The sequence below is a fragment of the Cupressus sempervirens genome, chromosome 7, assembly GCF_028749045.1.
Source record: "Cupressus sempervirens isolate cs-2001-9-10 chromosome 7, ASM2874904v1, whole genome shotgun sequence".
NCBI classification, from domain to species: Eukaryota; Viridiplantae; Streptophyta; class Pinopsida; order Cupressales; family Cupressaceae; genus Cupressus; species Cupressus sempervirens.
The window spans coordinates 683,356,298-683,376,297 of record NC_143124.1 but is presented as its reverse complement, the minus strand read 5'-3'; the positions used below and the strand labels follow the sequence as shown (position 1 = coordinate 683,376,297).

The following is a 20,000-nucleotide window of genomic DNA, read 5'->3' as shown; positions in this document are numbered from 1 at the left end:
TTCCATCTGACCCATCTTGAAACATGGACCATGGAGTCTAATATGTGTGCGAGTTGGCGGGTTGGGAAAACCCACGAGGTGCAAGGAAGCTGACTGGTGAGATCCCCTCTCAGGGGGTGCACCACCAATCGACCCTAATCTTCTATGAAGGGTTTGAGTGCGAGCACACCTGTTGGGACCCGAAAGATGGTGAACTATGCCTGAGCAGGGCGAAGCCAGAGGAAACTCTGGTGGAGGCTCGCAACAATAATGATGTGCAAATAGTTTTTCTAACTTGGGTATAGGGGCAAAAGACTAATAGAACCGTCTAGTAGCAGGTTTCCTCCGAAGTTTCCCTCAGGATAGCTAGAGCTCACGTGCTAGTTTTATCAGGTAAAGCAAATGATTAGAGGCATCGGGGGTGTAATTCCCTCGACCTATTCTCAAACTTTAAATAGGTAAGTCAGCGCGGCTGCAATGTTGAGCCACGCCACAAAATCATGAGCTCCAAGTGGGCCATTTTTGGTAAGCAGAACTGGCGATGCGGGATGAACTGAAAGCCGAGTTACGGTCCCAAATTGTGTGCTAACCTAGATCCCACAAAGGGTGTTGGTTGATTAAGACAGCAGGACGGTGGTCATGGAAGTCAAAATCTGCTAAGGAGTGTGTAACAACTCACCTTCCGAATCAACTAGCCCTGAAAATGGATGCCACTGAAGTGCGCAACCTATACTCGACCATCGGGGCAAGTGCCAGGCTTTGATGAGTAGGAGGACATGGGGGTTGTTGTGCAACCTTGGGTGTGAGCCTAGGTGGACTGGCCCCCAGTGCAGATCTTGGTGGTAGTAGCAAATATTCAAATGAGAACTTTGAAGACTGAAGTGGGGAAAGGTTCCATGTGAACAGCACTTGGACATGGGTTAGTCGATCCTAAGAGATGGGGAAACCCTATTTCAAGGGCGCACTTTGTGTGATCATCAAAAGGGAATTGGGTTAATATTCCCAAACTAGGATGTGGCGGCAGATGACAATGTTAGGAAATCTGGAGACGTTGGCAGAGGCCCCGGGAAGAGTTATCTTTTCTTTTTAACAGCCTGTGCACCCTAAAATCGGTTCAACCGGAGATAGGGTCCAGCGGCTGGAAGAGCACCGCACATCCCACAATGTCTGATGCACCTTCGACGGCCCTTGAAAATCTAGAGGACCGAGTACCGTTCACGCCTGGTCATACTCATAACCACATCAGGTCTCCAAGGTGAACAACCTCTTGTCAATAGAAAATTTAGGTAAGGGAAGTCGGTAAAATGGATACATAACTCGGGAAAAGGATTGGCTCTAAGGGTTGGGCCTAGGGGTCTACACCCCAAAATCATGGGCTATTGGTGGCCTGCCTGAGCTACTCCTGCGGCGAGGGTAGGCCGTCGCGTGCCGATCAGGCGACGGACACAGGACGCCCCCTTCGGAGGGCTTTCCCTAGGCGGCGAACAATCGACTTAGAACTGGTACGGACAAGAGGAATCCAACTATTTAATTAAAACAAAGCATTGCGATGGTCCCTGCGGATGCTAACGCAATGTGATTTATGCCCAGTGCTCTGAATGTCAAAGTGAAGAAATTCAACCAAGCACGGGTAAACGGTGGGAGTAACTATGACTCTCTTAAGGTAGCCAAATGCCTCATCATCTAATTAGTGACATGCATGAATGGACTAACAAGATTCCCACTATCCCTATCTACTATCTAGTGAAACCACAGCCAAGGGAATAGGCTTGGCGGAATCAGCGGGGAAAGAAGACCCTGTTGAGCTTGACTCTAGTCTGACTTTGTGAAATGACTTGAGAGGTGTAGAATAAGTGGGAGCTTTCGGGCGCAAGTGAAATACCACTACTTTTAACATTATTTTACTTATTCTATGAGGCAGAGATGGGGCAATGCCCCTATTTTTGGCCTTAAGGTGCGTCTAGGCATGCCGATCTAGGCGGAAGACATTTTCAGGTGGGGAGTTTGGGTGGGGCGGCACATCTGTTAAAAGATAAAGCAGGTCTCCTAAGATGAGCTCAATGAGAACAAAAATCTCATGTGGAACAAAAGGGTAAAAGTTCATTTGATTTTGATTTTCATTACGAATACAAACCGTGAAAGCGTGGCCTATCGATCCTTTAGACTTTCAAAATTTGAAGCTAGAGGTGTCAGAAAAGTTACCACAGGGATAACTGGCTTGTGGCAGCCAAGCGTTCATAGCGACGTTGCTTTTTGATCCTTTGATGTCGTCTCTTCCTATCATTGTGAAGCAAAATTCACCAAGTGTTGGATTGTTCACCCACCAATAGGGAATGTGAGCTGGGTTTAGACCATCGTGAGATAGGTTAGTTTTACCCTACTGATGATCCGCGCTGCGATAGTAATTCAACTTAGTATGAGAGGAACTGTTGATTCACACATTTGGTCATCGTGCTTGGTTGAAAAGCTAGTGGTGTGAAGCTACTGTGTGTCAGATTATGACTGAACACCTCTAAGTCAGAATCCACGCTAGATGCGGTGCATATCTCTCTCTGGATGCATTGCGACCCGCAGTAAGGGTGCTCTTGCACTCCCAAGGGCCCGTGTCATTGGCCATCTCCGATCGGCGCACTAGCCCGTTGGAGCAACCTTGGACATTAATTTCAAGTGGTTGGCAAGAAGAATCTTTTGCAGACGACTTAAATAAGTGACGGGGTATTGTAAGTGGCAGAGTGGCCTTGCTGCCACGATCCACTGAGATTCAGCCCTCTGTCGCCTAGATTCATACAACCTTTTTCGACTTTGAGGCAGGTGGGGTTTTTAATTTACGTGAGGGGGAGAAAATCTTCCAAGTGTCAAATTCTGGGTGGGGGTGGGGTTTGCAAGGTTTTTTCTTGCGAGCTCGTAACAATCTCTTAGGTTCCAAATTCTGAGCGGGTGGGGTGTTCAATTTGTGCGAGTGCGGGAAAATCTTCCAAGTGCCAAATTTTGGGTAGGTGGGGTTTGCAATTTTCTGCGAGCGCTGGAAAACTCTCCAAGGTGCCAAATTTCGAGCGGATGGGGTTTTGTGAAAATTTCCGCGAGGGCAAAGAAATCTCCCAAGTGCTGAATTCCCGGCGGGTGGGGTTTTGCAATTTCTGCCGGGGTGAAAAAATCTCCCAAGTGCCACATTCAGGGCGGGTGGGGTTTTGTGAAAATTTCCGCCAGGGCGAAAAAATCTCCCAAGTGCCAATTTCCCGGCGGGTGGGGTTTGCAATTTTCGCGAGGGCGTAAAAATCTCCTAAGTGCCAAATTCCTGGTGGGTGGGGTTTGCAATTTTTGCCAGGGCGAAAAAATCTCCCGAGTGCCAAATTCCAGGTGGGAGGGAGGGGTTTTGTAGAAATTTCTGCCAGGGTAAAAAAATATCTTGAGTGCCAAATTTTGGGCGAGTGGGGTTTTGCAAAATTTCCAAGAGGGGGAAAAAAATCTCCCGAGTCCCAACTTCTGAGCTGGTGGGGTTTGCAATTTTTGAAAGGGCGGAAAAATCTCCCAAGTGCCGAATTCTTCGCGGGTGGGGTATTGTGATTTCTGCGAGTGCAAAAAAGTCTTCCAAGTGCAATTTCCATGTGGGTCGGGTTTGCAATTTCTGTGAGGGCGGATAAATCTTCCAAGTCCAAATTCTAGGCGGGCGAGGTTTTGTAATTTCCAAGTGCCAAATTTTGAGCGGGTGGGGTTTGTAAATTTTGCGAGGGTGGAAAAATCTTCCAAGTCCACATTATGAGCGGGTGGGGTTTGTAAATTCCGCGAGGGCGGAAAAATTTTCCAAGTCCAAATTTTGAGCGGGTGGGGTTTGTAAATTTTTGTGAGGGCAGAAAAATCTTCCGACTGCAAATTCCAGGCAGGTCCTCGAGTTTTGTAATTTTTGTGAAGGCAGACAACTCATGTACGTGATCCGAAATCGGTCAACTTATTTTTTTGGTTAACGCCCAAAGTTTTGAACTCAAATCGAGTTGGCTACCCCGACTCGAATCGCCTCTGAATTTTTTGCACAATGCATGTCACTGTGCTCGACTTGATTCTAGGTGCCTCGAGTCATGTACGTGGTCCAAAAGAGATGAACTTTTTTTTTTTTGGGTTAATGTCCAAATTTTTCAACTCGAACCGTGTCGGCAACCCCGACATGAATCGCCTTAACTACCCGAACCCCAACTCAATTCCCGTCGAGCCTTAATTGCCTCCAATTTTTTCGCACGACTCATGTCACCGTGCTCGACATGATTCTAAGTGCATCGAGTCATGTGCGTGATCCAAAGGTGGTCAACTCTTTTTTTGGGTTAACGCCCAAAGTTTTCAACCTAAATTGTGGCGGCAACCCCGACTCGTATCGCCTCGAGCCTTAACCGCCTCTAGTTTTTTTGTAGGACTCATGTCACCGTGCTTGACTTGGTGCCTTGAGTCATATACATGATCCAAAAGTGGTTAAATTCTTCCTTCTTTGGTTAACACCCAAAAATTTCAACCCGAATCATGTCAGCAACCCCGACTCAAATCGCCTCGAGCCTTAATCGCCTACAATTATTTTGAACCACTCATGTCACCATGCTTGACTTGATTCAATGCGCCCCAAGTCATGTACGTGATCCAAAAGCGATTAACTCTTTTCTTGGCTAACGGCCAAAGTTTTTGAATCGACTCAGCTACCCCGACTCGAATTGCCTCGAGCCTTAACCGCCTCCATTTTTTTTTTGCTCGACTCATGTAACCGCACTCGCCTTGTTTCTGAGTGGCCCGAGTCACTTACGTGATGCAAAACCGGATAACTTTTTCTTTTTTCTTTTTTTTGTCAAGTCCCAAAGTTTTGAACTCAGATAGAGTTGGATGCCCCGACTCGAGTCATCTCCAAATTTTTTGCACGACTCATGTCACCATGCTCGACTTGATTCTAAGTACCCCGAGTCGTGTACGTGATCCAAAAGTAGTTAACTTTTTCTTTTTGGTTAATGCCCAAAGTTTTCAACCCAACCCGCTTCGAGCCTTAATGGCCTCCAATGTTTTTGCATGGCTCATGCCACCGTCGAATTTTTGCTCGAATCATGTCACCCAGGGCACCTCGATGCTACGTGACCCGAGCCCTGTGTGCGATCCAAAATCGGGTAACGTTTTTTTTTGAACTCCCAAAATTTCATTCTTTTTTTCCTTATGGGGCCTATCATGATCTCTTTTTATAAAGAAAATTCTCAAATCGGATCATTTTGGCTACCCTACCTCGAATCTGGCGATCTAGGCGTAACGCCTCGAGTTGGCTCGACAATACGTCAACTGAAACTTGTGCGTGATCCAAAAGCGGGTAACTTGTTTTTTATTTATTTTGTAATGCCCAAAATTTAGTGCTTTTCGCTGTACAGGGCCTCCCATGATTTTTTATTTTTCCCCATCGTCGACCCACTCTGGCGACCCAGTCGGGTCGCCCAAGGCTGGGGTGACGGAGTCGAGTGACTGAAGTTGGGTCGACCCAGGCGTGCGATCCTGGCTGGGGACAGCAAGTCGATTCTATAAGTTTGTTTGCCAATTTTGCTAGCCAGGTCGGCTCACCAAGTCATCTGACCATGTGGTCTTTAACCAATCAAGAATTGACTCTTTAAGTCTGCTCACATCTCGTCAAGCCGGCTCACCAAGATGACTTATCGTCTCGCCTCACCAGGTTGCCCCACCAGGTTGCCTCTTCTTTAAGACCACTCACCATGTCAGCTCCCCAAGTCAACTCACCGAGTTGACTATTCAGGTTGCCTCACCAAGTCGACCCCTTAAGTTCGCTCACCAAATCAGCTCCCTAAGTCAGCTCACCAAGTCGAATCACCTAGTCATTTTACCACCTTGCCACAGCAAGTGTGCTCACTAGGTTGGCCCACCGAGTTGTTCAAGTACGTTGCCAAGTCAACTCTTTAAGTTCACTCACCAGGTCAGCCTGCCCAAGTCGCCTCTTTAAGTTCACTCGCCAGGTCAGCCCGCCCAAGTCACATCAGTGAGCTAACTCACCGAGTCACCTCACGAAGTTGACTCTTTAAGTGCGCTCACCAAGTCAGCTCACCAAGTCAACTCACCATCTTGCCTCGATAAGTTGGCTTGCCGAGTTACCCCACCAAGTCATCGCCTCTTTAAGCTCACTTACCGTGTCAGCTCGTCAGGTCGGCTCACCAAGTTGACTAATCAAGTAGGCCCACCAAGTCGCCTCAAGGATAGCTCCTCACCATGAGTCGCCTCACCATGTTGACTCAATGAGTCACCTCACCATGTTGACTCTTTCAGCCCGCTCGCCAGGTTGCCTCACCAAGTTGACTCGAGCACGTTGCCAAGTACTCTAACCAAGTTGATTCTTCAAGTGTGTTCATCAAGTCGCCCCACCAAGTACTCTCACCAAGTCAACTTTTTAAGTCATTTCATCAAGTCACCCCACCAAGTACTCTCACCAAGTCAACTCTTTAGGTCCGTTCATAGAGTCACCCCACCAAGTCAACCCTTCAAGTGTGTTCATCAAGTCACCCCACCAAGTTGACTCTTTAAGTTCATTCATCAAGTCACCCCGCCAGGTCAGCCCACAAATTACTCTCACCAAGTTGACTCTTTAAGTTCGTTCATCAAGTCACCCCGCCAGGTCGGCCCACCAAGTGGACTCTTTAAGTTCGTTCATGAAGTCACTCTGCCAAGTCTGCCCACCAAGTCGACTCTTTAAGTTCATTCATCAACTCACACCACCAAGTCAGCCCACCAACTACTCTCACCAGGTCGACTCTTTTAAGTTTTCTGACCAAGTCACCCCGCCAGGTTGGCCCACCGAGTACTCTCACCAAGTTGACTCTTTAGGTTTGTTCATTAGGTCACCCCACCAAGTACTCTCACCGAGTCGACTCTTTAAGTTCGTTCATCAAGTTGCTCCACCAGATCAGCCCGCTAAGTACTCTCACCAAGTTGACCCTTTAAGTTCGGTCATCAAGTCACCCTGCCAGGTCGGCCCACCAAGTACTCTCACAAAGTTGACTCTTTAGGTTCGTTCATCAATTCACCCCGCCAGCTCGGCCCACTAAGTTCTCTCACCAGGTCGACTCTTTAAGTTTGTTCATCAAGTCACCCTGCCAATTTGACCCACCAAGTACTCTCACAAAGTCGACTCTCTAAGTTCATTCATCAAGTCACCCTACTAGGTCAGCCCACCAAGTACTCTCACCAAGTTACCCCGCTAGTTTGACCCACCAAGTCGACTCTTTAAGTTGGTTCATCAAGTCACCCGGCCAAGTCGGCCCACCAAGTGACTCTTTAAGTTTGTTCATCAAGTCACATGACCAGGTCAGCCCACTGAGTACTCTCACCAAGTCGACTCTTTAAGTCTGTTCGTCAAGTCACCCGGCCAGGTCGGCCCACCAAGTCACCAAGTGCTCTCACCAAGTTGACTCTCTAAGTTTGTTCATCAAGTCACCCCGCCAAGTCGGCCCACCAAGTCGAATCTTTAAGTTCATTCATCAAGTCACCCCACCAAGTCGACTCTTTAACTATGTTCATCAAGTCACCCCACCAACTACTCTCACCAATTCGACTCTTTAAGTCTGTTCATCAAGTCACCACACCAAGTACTCTCACCAAGTCAACTCTTTAGGACCGTTCATCAAGTCACCTTGCCAAGTCGACCCTTGAAGTCCATTCATCAAGTCAAGCCACAAAGTACTCCCACCAAGTCGACTCTTTAAGTCAGTTCACGAAGTCACCCAACCAGGTCGGCCCACCAAGTACTCTCACCAAGTCGACTCTCTAAGTTTGTTCATCAGGTCACCCCACTGAGTACTCTTGCCAAGTCAACTCTTAAGGTCCGTTCATCAAGTCACCCCGCAAAGTCGACCCTTTAAGTTCATTCATCAAGTCACCCCACCAAGTCGACTCTTTAAGTCCTTTCATCAAGTCACCCTGCCAAGCCGACTCTTTAAGTCCATTCATCAAGTCACCAGAACAACTACTCTCACTAAGTCAACTCTATAAGTCCGTTCATCAAGTCACCCCACCAGGTTGGCCCACCAAGTACTCCCACCAAGTCGACTCTTTAAGTCCATTCATCAGTTCACCTCGCCAAGTACTCTCACCAAGTCAACTCTTTAGGTCCGTTCATCAAGTCACCCCGCCAAGTCGACCCTTTAAGTTCGTTCATCAAGTCACCCCACCAAGTACTCTCACCAAGTCGACTCTTTAAGTCCTTTCATCAAGCCACCCCACCAAGTCGACTCTTCAAGTCCATTCATCAAGTCACCAGAACAAGTACTCTAACCAAGTCGACTCTTTAAGTCCATCTATAAAGTCACCCCACCAGGTCAATGCACCAAGTACTCCCACCAAGTCAACTCTTTAAGTCTTTTCATCAGTTCACCCCGCCAAGTACTCTCACCAAGTTGACTCTTTAAGTCTGCTCATCAAGTTGAGCCACCAAGTACTCTCACCAAGTTGACTCTTTGAGTCTGTTCATCAAGTTGCCCCACCAAGTACTCTAACCAAGTTGATTCTTCAAGTGCGTTCATCAAGTCGCCCCACCAAGTACTCTCACCAAGTCGACTCTTTAATTCCTTTCATCAAGTCACCCCACCAAGTACTCTCACAAGGTCAACTCTTTAGGTCCATTCATAGAGTCACCCCACCAAGTCAACCCTTCAAGTGTGTTCATCAAGTCACCCCACCAAGTCGACTCTTTAAGTTCATTCATCAAGTCACCCCGCTAGGTCATCCTACAAATTACTCTCACCAAGTCGACTCTTTAAGTTCCTTTCATCAAGTCACCCTGCCAAGTCGGCCCACCAAGAGGACTCTTTAAGTTCATTCATGAAGTCACTCTGCCAAGTTGGCCCACCAAGTCAACTCTTTAAGTTCATTCATCAAGTCACCCTGCCAGGTCAGCCCACCAACTACTCTCACCAAGTTGACTCTTTAAGTTTGCTGACCAAGTCACCCCGCCAGGTCGGCCCACTGAGTACTCTTACCAGGTTGACTCTTTAGGTTTTTTCATCAGGTCACCCCACCAAGTACTCTCACCGAGTTGACTCTTTAAGTTTGTTCATCAAGTCACCCTGCCAAGTCGGCCCACCAAGTCGACTCTTTAAGTTCGTAAAATGGGTACCCGAGCCATTCTACTTGAGTCATAATTCTCAAGTCGAGTAGCTTCTGATATAAAATGGTCGTCGAGCCATTCTAGTCGGTCTCCAAAAATTGATCAATTTACCCCCCTGACTAATGCAATCAAATCGCATGACCAATGCCAATCTTTGTCTCCGTTGACAACCTCATGAAAAATGGGGTCGTGGATGGCTATTCGGTCACATTTTTCATTGAATTGGGTTTTAAGGTACTTGTGCACTGAATGTAGATTTTTGATGTAGAGTAAGCCTTGCACTAATAGCTTATATAGGGGAGGTAGTGTGCTTGAAAAATGGTGGGCGAGCTAGCCTAGCCGAGCCGATCTGGGCGAGCCATGCTGGCCGACCCGATCTGGCCGAGCTATTTTGGCCGAGCCATACTCGCTGAGCCGATCTGGGCGATCCATTCTGGCCGACCCGATCTGGGCAAGCCATGCTGGTCGAGCCATGCTAGCCGAACTGATCTAGATGAGCCATGCTGGGTGACCCGATCTAGGTGAGCTATTCTGGCCGAGCCAATCTGGGCAAGCCATGCTGGCCGACCCGATCTGGCTGAGCTCCAAAAACGGTGTCGTGGATGGCTGTTTGGTCACATTTTTCATTGAATTGGATTTTTAAGGGATTTGTTCATGCTATCGCAGATTTCTAATGCAGAGCGAGCCTCGCACTAATAGCTTATATAGGAGAGGTTGTTACCGCGAGGCTCTCCCATGCCCCTTTCATTGATTCAACATTGGTGCCTAGGCGGATCAGATTGTTGGGTTTTCAAATGGTGTATGCTGATGTTGAATCAATGAAAGGGGCATGAAGCGATCTCAGTGCTTTTCCTTGGCTCTCCTTTAGATGATGTTTTCCGATGAATCAATTTTGGAAAAGGTGATGCAGTGATTGCCGATCCATGGTGTGTCTTTTTGGTGATTTTAAAAATTTGATCTAAACATGAGCCCTTGTCTAGCACTCTGGCGTTGCTTGGTATAATGGCAATTTTCTATGGGTGCTCGGTGCTCTAGCAATTTTTCATGGTGTACTTATCGCGGCTACATGGGAGCTTTAATATCGAAAGCTCTCGGCAAAAAATGGTGGGTGAGCCATGCTAGTTGACCCGATCTGGGCGAGCCATGCTAGCTGACCCGATCTGGCTTAGCCATTTTCATTGACCCGATCTGGCTCTTCTTTCTCACTCCATCAGCACAAATTTGGGAGTTTTTCGACAGCGATTGTCATTCCAATGTGTCATTGCAGTGATCTGGAGAGTGATGCTAAGGGCGGGAGCTTGCGTCTAGCATTTTGGGATGTTTGTGCAAGCGAGCAGGGGAGCTTCTCTTATTGAAACCTCTTTGTGGCCTTTGAATATAGACCTAGTGCCGACGATATCGATGGATATGAGCCTTGGATTCTAAATTTTTTCAGCTAACATTGGTTTTTGTGAGAGAAGGGTACGAAAGCACTTCCCGATTGCTACGCGGGAGCTCCCTAAGATCACCTCTATGCCAACTCGATCGGCACAACATTGGGAATGGTTCAACAGTGGTTGTCATTCCAAATCATCATCAGGATGTCTTTGAACATGGCCTTTCAAGGGTGAGCTCGCGTCTAGCACTTGGATTGTGTGTCATCACAAGTGAATGGGGAGATCTCTCTGTGAACGACGGCATGGCAATTGCAAGAGAAAATTGACTTAGTAGTCGAAGCATTGGCCTCGGGCCATTGTGACAACCTTGCAATTTCTCTATAATTGCAACCTATGTTTGTGCAGTAGCAGAGTTTGCATGTAAGATTGTGTTAGGATAAACCATGGACAGAAATAAAAAAAACTACATGCAAATATAACCAATAACAGAAAATAATAGAACACACAGAAATGAACACAAGGCACCAAGATTTAACGTGGTTCACCCAATCCCTGGGCTACGTCCACCAAACAGCAAGTCCGATCTTATTACAATCCAGTGATTACAACCTGATTACAATCCGTAATCCCTTACAGCTCAATACCGCCGCAAGAACCAATTTCGTATCACCACATATCAAAAATACCCAACCCTAAGCCCTTTTTATACAAGTATTAAACCGCTTTAGGATTATAACATGTCGGCCATATGTCGGCCATAATATGTCGGCTACCATGTCGATGTCGGCTACCATGTCGATGTACAGTACTTTCCTGATCAGTCACCACAATCTAACAGATTGGCCTTTATTCTTGATAGTTCCAAGTACTCTCACTAAGTCACCAAGTCACCATGCTGGCCGACCCGATCTGGCCGAGCCATGCTAGCTGAGCTGATCTGGTTGAGCCATGCTGGCCGAGCCGTTTTGGGCAAGCCATTATGGCCGACTCGATCTGGGCGAGCCATGTTGGCTGAGCCATTCTGGGAGAGCCATGTTGGTCGACCCGATCTGGCCGAGCTCCAAAAATGATGTCGTGGATGGCTGTTTGGTCACATTTTTCATTGAATTGGATTTTTAAGGGAGTTGTCCGTGCTATCACAGATTTCTAATGCAGAGCGAGCCTCGCACTAATAGCTTATATAGGAGATGTTATTGCCGCGAGCCTCTCCCGTGCCACTTTCATTGATTCAACATTGGTGTCTAGGCAGATCGAATTGTTGGGTTTTCAAATGGTGTATGTTGATGTCGAATAAATGAAAGGGGCATGAAGCAATCTCAATGCTTTTCCTTGGCTCTCCTTTAGATCATGTTTTCTGATGACTCAATTTTGGAAAAGGTGAGGCAGCAGTTGCCGATCCATGGCATGTCTTTTTGGTGATTTTAAAACTTGATCTAAACGTGAGCCCTTGTCTGGCACTCTAGTGTTGCTTGGTATAATGGCAATTTTCTATGGGTGCTCGGCGCTTTAGCAATTTTTCATGGTGTACTTATCGTGGCTATATGGGAGCTTTAATATCGAAAGCTCTTGGCAAAAAATGGTGACCGAGCCATGCTGGCCGACTCGATCTGATTTAGCCATTTTCGTCGACCCGATCTGGCTCTTCTTTCTCACTCCATCAGCACAAATTCGGGAGTTGTTCGACACTGGTTGTCATTCCAATGTGTCATTGCGATGATCTGGAGAGCGATACTAAGGGCGAGAGCTTGTGTCTAGCATTTGGGGATGTTTGTGCAAGCGAGCAAGGGAGCTTCTCTTATCGGAACCTCTCTGTGGCCTTTGAATATAGACCCAGTGCTGACGATATCGATGTTTACGAGCCTTGGATTATAAAATTCTTCAGCTAACATTGGTTTTTGTGAGAGATGGGTACGAAAGCACTTCCTGATCAATACGTGGGAGCTCCCTAAGATCGCCTCTGTGCCAACTCGATTGGCACAACATTGGGAATGGTTTGACAGTGGTTGTCATTCCAATGTGTGATCGAGATGTCTTTGAATGCAGCCTTTCAAGGGTGAGCTCGCGTCTAGCACTTGGATTGTGTGTCATCATAAGTGAATGGGGAGATCTCTCTGTGAATGGCGGCATGGCGATTGCAAGAGAAAATTGACTTAGTAGTCAGGGCATTGGCCTCGAGCCATTGTGACGGCCTTGCAATTTCTCTATAATTGCAACCTATGTTTGCGCAGTAGCAGAGTTTGCATGTAAGATTGGCCTTTGTTCTTGATAGTTCCAAGTACTCTCACAGAGTCACCAAGTCACCATGCTGGCCGAGCCGATCTGGGTGAGCCATTTTGGCTGACCCAATCTGGGCGGGCCATGCTGGCCGAGCCATTCTGGGCGAGCCATGCTGGCTAACCCAATCTAGCTAAGCGCCAAAAACGGTGTCGAGGATGGCTGTTTGGTCACATTTTTCATTGAATTGGATTTTTAAGGGAGTTTTCCATGCCCTCGGAGATTTCTAATGCAAAGTGAGCCTCGCACTAATAGCTTATATAGGAGAGGTTGTTGCCACGAGCCTCTCCCATGCCCCTTTCATTGATTCAACATTGGTGTCTAGGCGGATCAGATTGTTGGGTTTTCAAACGGTGTATGCTGATGTTGAATTAATGAAAGGGGCATGAAGCGATCTCAGTGCTTTTCCTAGGCTCTCCTTTAGATCATGTTTTTCGATGACTCAATTTTGGAAAAGGTGAGGCAGTGGTTCTCGATCCATGGCGTGTCTTTTTGGTGATTTTAAAACTTGATCTAAACATGAGCCCTTGTCTAGCACTCCGACATTGCTTGGTATAATGGAAATTTGCTATGGGTGCTCAGTGCTCTAGCAATTTGTCATGGTGTACTTATCGCAGCTACATGGGAGCTTTAATATCGAAAGCTCTCGATGAAAAATGGTGGTCGAGCCATGCTGGCCGACCCAATTTGGCTTAGCCATTTTCGTCAACCCAATCTGGCTCTTCTTTCTCACTCCATCGGCAAAAATTTGGGAGTTGTTCGATAGCAGTTGTCATTCCAATGTGTCATTGCGGTGATCTGGAGAGTGATGCTAAGGGTGGGAGCTTGCATCGAGCATTTGGGGATGTTTGTGCAAGCGAGTAGGGGAGCTTCTCTTATCGGAACCTCTCCGTGGCCTTTGAATATAGACCCAGTGCTGATGATATCGATGGATACGAGCCTTGGATTCTAAAATTGTTCAGCTAACATTGGTTTTTGTGAGAGATGGGTACGAAAGCACTTCCCGATCGATACGCGGGAGCTCCCTAAGATTACCTGTATGCCAACTCGATCGACACAACATTGGGAATGGTTCGATAGTGGTTGTCGTTCCAATGTGTCATCGGGATGTCTTGGAATGCAGCCTTTCAAGGGCGAGCTTGTGTCTAGCACTTGGATTGTGTGTCGTCACAAGTGAATGGGGAGATCTCTCTATGAATGGCGGCATGGCAATTGCAAGAGAAAATTGACTTAGTAGTCGGAGCATTGGCCTCGGGCCATTGTGACGGCCTTGCAATTTCTCTATAATTGCAACCTATGTTTGCGCAAAAGCAGAGTTTGCATGTAAGATTGGCCTTTGTTCTTGACAGTTCCAAGTACTCTCACCAAGTCACCAAGTCACCATGCTGGCCAAACTGATCTGGCCGAGCCATTCTGGCCGACCCGATCTTTGCAAGACATGTTGGCCAAGCCATTCTGGGTGAGCCATGCTGGCCGACCCGATCTGGCCAAGCTCCAAAAATGGTGTCATGGATGGCTATTTGGTCACATTTTTCATTGAATTGGATTTTTAAGGGAGTTGTTCGTGCTATCGTAGATTTCTAATGCAGAGTGAGCCTCACACTAATAGCTTATATACGAGAGGTTGTTGACGCGAGCCTCTCCCATGCCCCTTTCATTGATTCAACATTGGTGTTTAGGCAGATCGGATTGTTGGGTTTTCAAACGGTGTATGCTGATGTTGAATCAATGAAAGGGGCATGAAGCGATCTCAGTGCTTTTCCTTGGCTCTCCTTTATATCATGTTTTCTGATGACTCAATTTTTAAAAAGGTGAGGCAATAGTTACCGATCCATGGCGTGTCTTTTTGGTGATTTTAAAATTTGATCTAAACGTGAGCCCTTGTCTAGCACTCCAACATTGCTTGGTATAATGGCAATTTGCTATGGGTGCTCGGCGCTCTAGCAATTTGTCATGGTGTACTTATCATGGCTACATGGGAGCTTTAATATCAAAAGCTCTCGGTGAAAATGGGTGGCCAAGCCATGTTGGCCGACCCGATCTAGCTTAGTCATTTTCGTCGACCCGATCTAGCTCTTCTTTCTCACTCCATCGGCACAAATTTGGGAGTTGTTCGACAGCAGTTGTCTTTCCAATGTGTCATTGTGGTGATCTGGAGAGCGATGCTAAGGGTGGGAGCTTGCGTCTAGCATTTGGGGATGTTTGTGCAAGCGAGCAATGGAGCTTCTCTTATTGGAACCTCTCTGTGGCCTTTGAATATAGATCCAGTGCTAACGATATTGATGCATACGAGCTTTGGATTCTAAAATTGTTCAGCTAACATTGGTTTTTGTGAGAGATGGGTACGAAAGCACTTCTCGATCGATACGCGGGAGCTCCCTAAGATCGCCTTTGTGCCAACTCGATTGGCACAACATTGGGAATGGTTCGACAGTGGTTGTCATTCCAATGTGTCAACGGGATATCTTGGAATGCGGCCCTTCAAGGGCGAGCTCGTGTATAGCACTTGGATTGTGCGTCGTCAGAAGTGAATGGGGAGATCTCTCTGTGAATGACAGCATGGTGATTGCAAGAGAAAATTGACTTAGTAGTCGAAGCATTGGCCTCAGGCCATTGTGACGGCCTTGCAATTTCTCTATAATTGCAACCTATGTTTGTGCAGTAGCAGAGTTTGCATGTAAGATTGGCCTTTGTTCTTGACAGTTCCAGGAGATGACCTCCGAAACTTTTTGATTGGGCCCCTTCAAGGTGAAATTCATCCAGTTGATTGGATGAGCTCGATGACCATTTCACTCCCTTGGCTCCATGAATTCAAATCCCATCCAGCTACCATGAAGCCATCCCGATTTTGCTATGCGAGGGCTCTCTCAGCAGAGTCATTCTCTTTGCAACAACTTCTTTGGCAAAATAATTTTTGAATGGTTCAACAGCAGTTGTCATTCTAATGGTGCCATTGTGGTGGTTGCCTGGGCAGCGATCTGAAGGGCGAGCCGTCGTCTAGCAGTTGGGCTGCGCATCACAGGTGACAATGGAGCCTTTGTAATCGAAAGCTCCCCATGACCATTCGATGAGAAGAGCCATTTCTTGTGTGAGAAAGGATGAATGTAGCCTCAGATTCAAAATGAAATCAACGACATCGGATCTATATATAACAGCATAATGAAGCAGCAGCCCGTTTGCTATGCGCGGCTCCCCAAAGTTGCTCGTCTTTCTCACTCCATCGGCACAAATTTGGGAGTTTTTCGACAGCAGTTGTCATTCCAATGTGTCATTGTGGTGATCTGGAGAGTGATGCTAAGGACGGGAGCTTGTGTCTAGCATTTGGGATGTTTGTGCGAGCAAGCAGGGGAGCTTCTCTTATCAGAACCTCTCTGTGGCCTTTGAATATATAGACCCAATACCGATGATATCGATGGATACGAGCCTTGGATTCTAAATTTGTACATAGCTAACATTGGTTTTTGTGAGAGATGGGTACGAAATCACATTATGATTGCTATGCAGGAGCTCCCTAAGGTCACCTCTGTGCCAACAACTCAATTGGCACAACATTGGGAATTGTTTGACAGTGGTTGTCATTCCAATGTGTCATCGGGGAATGTCTTGGAAAGTGGCCTTTCAAGGGCGAGCTCGCGTCTATCACTTGGATTGTGCGTCGCGTCACAAGTGAATGGGGAGATCTCTCTGTGAATGGCGGCATGGTGATTACAATAGAAAATTGACTTAGTCAGAGCATTGGCCTCGAGCCACTATGATGGCCTTGCAATTTCTCTTTAATTGCAACCTATGTTTGCGTAGTAGCAGAGTTTGCAAGTTAGATGGGCCTTGTTCTTGAGAGTTCCAGGAGATGACCTCCGAAACTTTTGGATTGAGCCCCTTCAATGTGAAATTCATCCAGTTGATCGGATGAGCTTGATGACCATTTCAGACCCTTGGCTCCATGAATTCACATCTCCTAACTGATGACAATCTTTTGCTCCTTATACAACCTGATAAAAAATTGGGTCATGGATGGCTATTTGGTCAAAATTTTCAATGATCTGAATGGCTGCAGCTCATGGGTTCTACGAGAGATACTCTTCTTCAGCTCCCCTCTAAAGAGAGCATTCGGTGTTTGCATTGCGTGGACAAAAAGCCCAAGGCGTTTCATCTCTCTTCAGATGCGAAATTCTGGGAGGGCTTGTCAAAGTATGGTCGTTTGTACGGGGTGCACCAAAAAGCGTGTAGGGGGCATACGCCTGGGAAATGGATGTCTCTGAGTGTCCTTACTCGATCGCGTTCGCAGTGTACATCTTTACATTACGACTCTACTGCGAGCATTTGTGATTCAAGCATTTTGGGGGAACGGGTTTCGTATGAGATGTTCTTCTTAGGCTCTTGTGAACTAGAGCGCTCGTCTTTGCAATGCTCCGACAAGTGCAAGCCCAACGTGTCTGTCTAGGGGAAGAAATCACATGAATGCTTTTTGCCAAGATGTGGGTGCTTGCGGGAGGTTCCCTTGCGGTGCAGTTCTTTGGTATGTGCATGTGCATGAGATTGAAGCTTTTCCGACAACGCTAGTGTGAGTGTTCACCCGTAGGAACTTTTTTGTACCTGCGCTGGTAGATCACGTGTCACGGGGAACGGTTAGCGAGGCTATGTTGGGAAAGGAGATATTTGCCAGAGGTTAGACATGTCCGTGTATGCGGGCGAGCTCTCATCACCTATAAATGTGTGGAGGGGGTGTTATACATGATGCCCTTGAGCGGCCTTATAATTGAGGTGGTCGCGTGCACAGTGATGCCCCCGCCAATTGTATAACCAGCCACGTTTATGACTCGCACAACCCTTCACCCTTCAGCACGGTGGTCTCTGTTGGCACTTTGGCAAACCAATTCTTCATCATGGGAAAATGTTTGTTGCCATCGAGAAGGATTTTGTCTGTGTGGGTGCACCTCAATAGGCGTGTAGGAGGCATATGCCTAGGAAATCGATGTCTCTGAGTGGCCTTACAATTGAGGTGGCTACGTGCGCGGTGCATCTCGTACAGACTCAAGGCTTCTTTTCGAGTAGTGGCGACAGTTAGTTCAAGGGTAAAGAGTTCTGTACGGGATGTGCTTCCCAGGTACCTGTGAACCAAGGCTCCCTGTTCGGCCCTCTCTGGTCGAAGATGGGACACTTTCCTCTTGTGTGAAATCTTTGAGCGTTGCGAGTCCTGCATGTGCTGTGAATGTCATTCTTGTTGCTTGTGTGGTAGATTATGTTTGGATGCATGATGGAGCGAATGCTACCTAGTTGATCCTGCCAGTAGTCATATGCTTGTCTCAAAGCTTAAGCCATTCATGTCTAAGTATGAACTATTTCAAACTATGAAACTGTGGATGGCTCATTAAATCAGTTATAGTTTGTTTGATGGTACTTTGCTACTCAAATAACTATAGTAATTCTAGAGCTAATACTTACACCAAATCTCTACTCTTGGAAGGGAGGCATTTATTAGATAAAAGGACAGAGAGGGAGCCTAAGAAATGGTTACCACATCCAAGGAAGCCAGAAGGCACACAAATTACCCAATCTTGACACGGGGAGGTAGTGACAATAAATAACAATACTGGGCTCATCGAGTCTGGTAATTGGAATGAGTACAATCTAAATCCCTTAATAAGGATCCATTGGAGGGCAAGTCTAGTGCCAGTAGCCATGATAATTCTAGCTCCAATAGCGTATATTTAAGTTGTTGCAGTTAAAAAGCTCGTAGTTGGACCTTGGGTCGTCACAGTCGGTCCGCCTTCTGGGTGTGCACTGGCCCTCACGTCCCTTCTGCCAGCAGCGTGGTCCTGGCCTTAATTGGCTAGGTCGCGGTTCTGGTACCCTTACTTTGAAAAAATTAGAGTGCTCAAAGAAATCCTACCCTCTGAATACATTAGCATGGAATAACGCGATAGGAGTCTGGTCCTGTTCCGTTGGCCATTTAGACTAGAGTAATGATTAATAGGGACTGTCAGGGGCATTCGTATTTCATTGTCAGAGGTGAAATTCTTGGATTTATTGAAGATGAACCACTATGAAAGCATTTTCCAAGGATTTTTTCATTAATCAAGAATGAAAGTTGGGGGCTCAAAGATGATAAGATACCGTCCTAGTCTCAACCATAAACGATGCCGACCAGGGATCGGCGGATGTTGCTCTAAGGACTCCGCTAGCACCTTCTGAGAAATCAGAGTGTTTGGGTTTCGGGGGGAGTATGGTCGCAAGGCTGAAACTTAAAGGAATTGATGGAAGGGCACCACCAGGAGTGGAGCCTGCGGCTTAATTTGACTCAACACGAGGAAACTTACCAGGTCCAGTCATAGTAAGGATTGATAGATTGAGAGCTCTTTCTTTATTCTATGGGTGGTGGTGCATGGTCATTCTTAGTTGGTGGAGTGATTTGTCTGGTTAATTCTATTAACGAAGGAGACCTCAGCCTGCTAACTAGCTACGTGGAGGTTCCCCTTCGCGGCCAGCTTCTTAGAGGGACTATGGCCTCCTAGGCCATGGAAGTTTGAGGTAATAATAGGTCTGTGATGCCCTTAGATGTTCTGGGCCACACGAGCGCTACACTGATGCAACCAACAAGTTTCTCTCCCTGGATTGAAAGGTTTGGGAAATCTTGCCAAATTGCATCGTGATGGGGATAGACCATTGCAATTATTGGTCTTCAACGAGGAATTCATAGTAAGCGCGAGTCATCAACTCGCGTTGACTACGTCCCTACCCTTTGTACACTCTGCCCATCACTCCTATCAGTTGAATGATCCGGTGAAGTGTTTGGATTGCAGCAATGATGGAGGTTCTTGTCAGCGATGTCGCAAGAAGTTCACTGAACCTTATCATTTAGAGGAAGGAGAAGTCGTAACAAGGTTACTGTAGGTGAACCTGTGGTAGGATCATTGTTGATTCGAGACCCTACATCGTGTAGTGGATGGAGCTAGCCTCTTCCCCGCCCCCAAAATCTCAGCGACATGTGGACACTTGGCCCTACAGCGATGTGCTGGATGGCCAAGCTACGAGTCCAGCGCTGTTGAGGTTGAGGGTCACATCGAATGCCTGTGATCGAAAGCGTGGATTACCCGCAGGGCGAAGAAGAGACTTGGATGCAATCTGGATTAGGATCGGTGCCTTCGAATGATGTTCACGTCAGAGCGAGAGGTCTCTGCTCGGTTGCAGTTTAGAGGGGGTCTGGACCTCATCCCCCATTGAGATTTCATGGTCCGATCGCATGCACGGCGCTA

The 20,000-nt window shown here is 47.0% G+C and overlaps 1 non-coding gene and 1 pseudogene across 1 annotated transcript in view; both read left to right on the top strand.

Annotated features, from left to right (window-relative positions):
- The window catches only part of LOC149548537 (25S ribosomal RNA), a 3,401-nt gene extending 636 nt beyond the window's left edge, over positions 1-2,765 (top strand). Inside the window, exon 1 of the ribosomal RNA XR_016354909.1 lies at positions 1-2,765. This exon is cut by the window's left edge and continues 636 nt beyond it. This is a non-coding gene — a ribosomal RNA (25S ribosomal RNA).
- Positions 2,766-18,014: 15,249 nt separating this feature from the next.
- LOC149548536 (18S ribosomal RNA) lies at positions 18,015-19,661 on the top strand (annotated as a pseudogene).
- Positions 19,662-20,000: the final 339 nt, after the last annotated feature.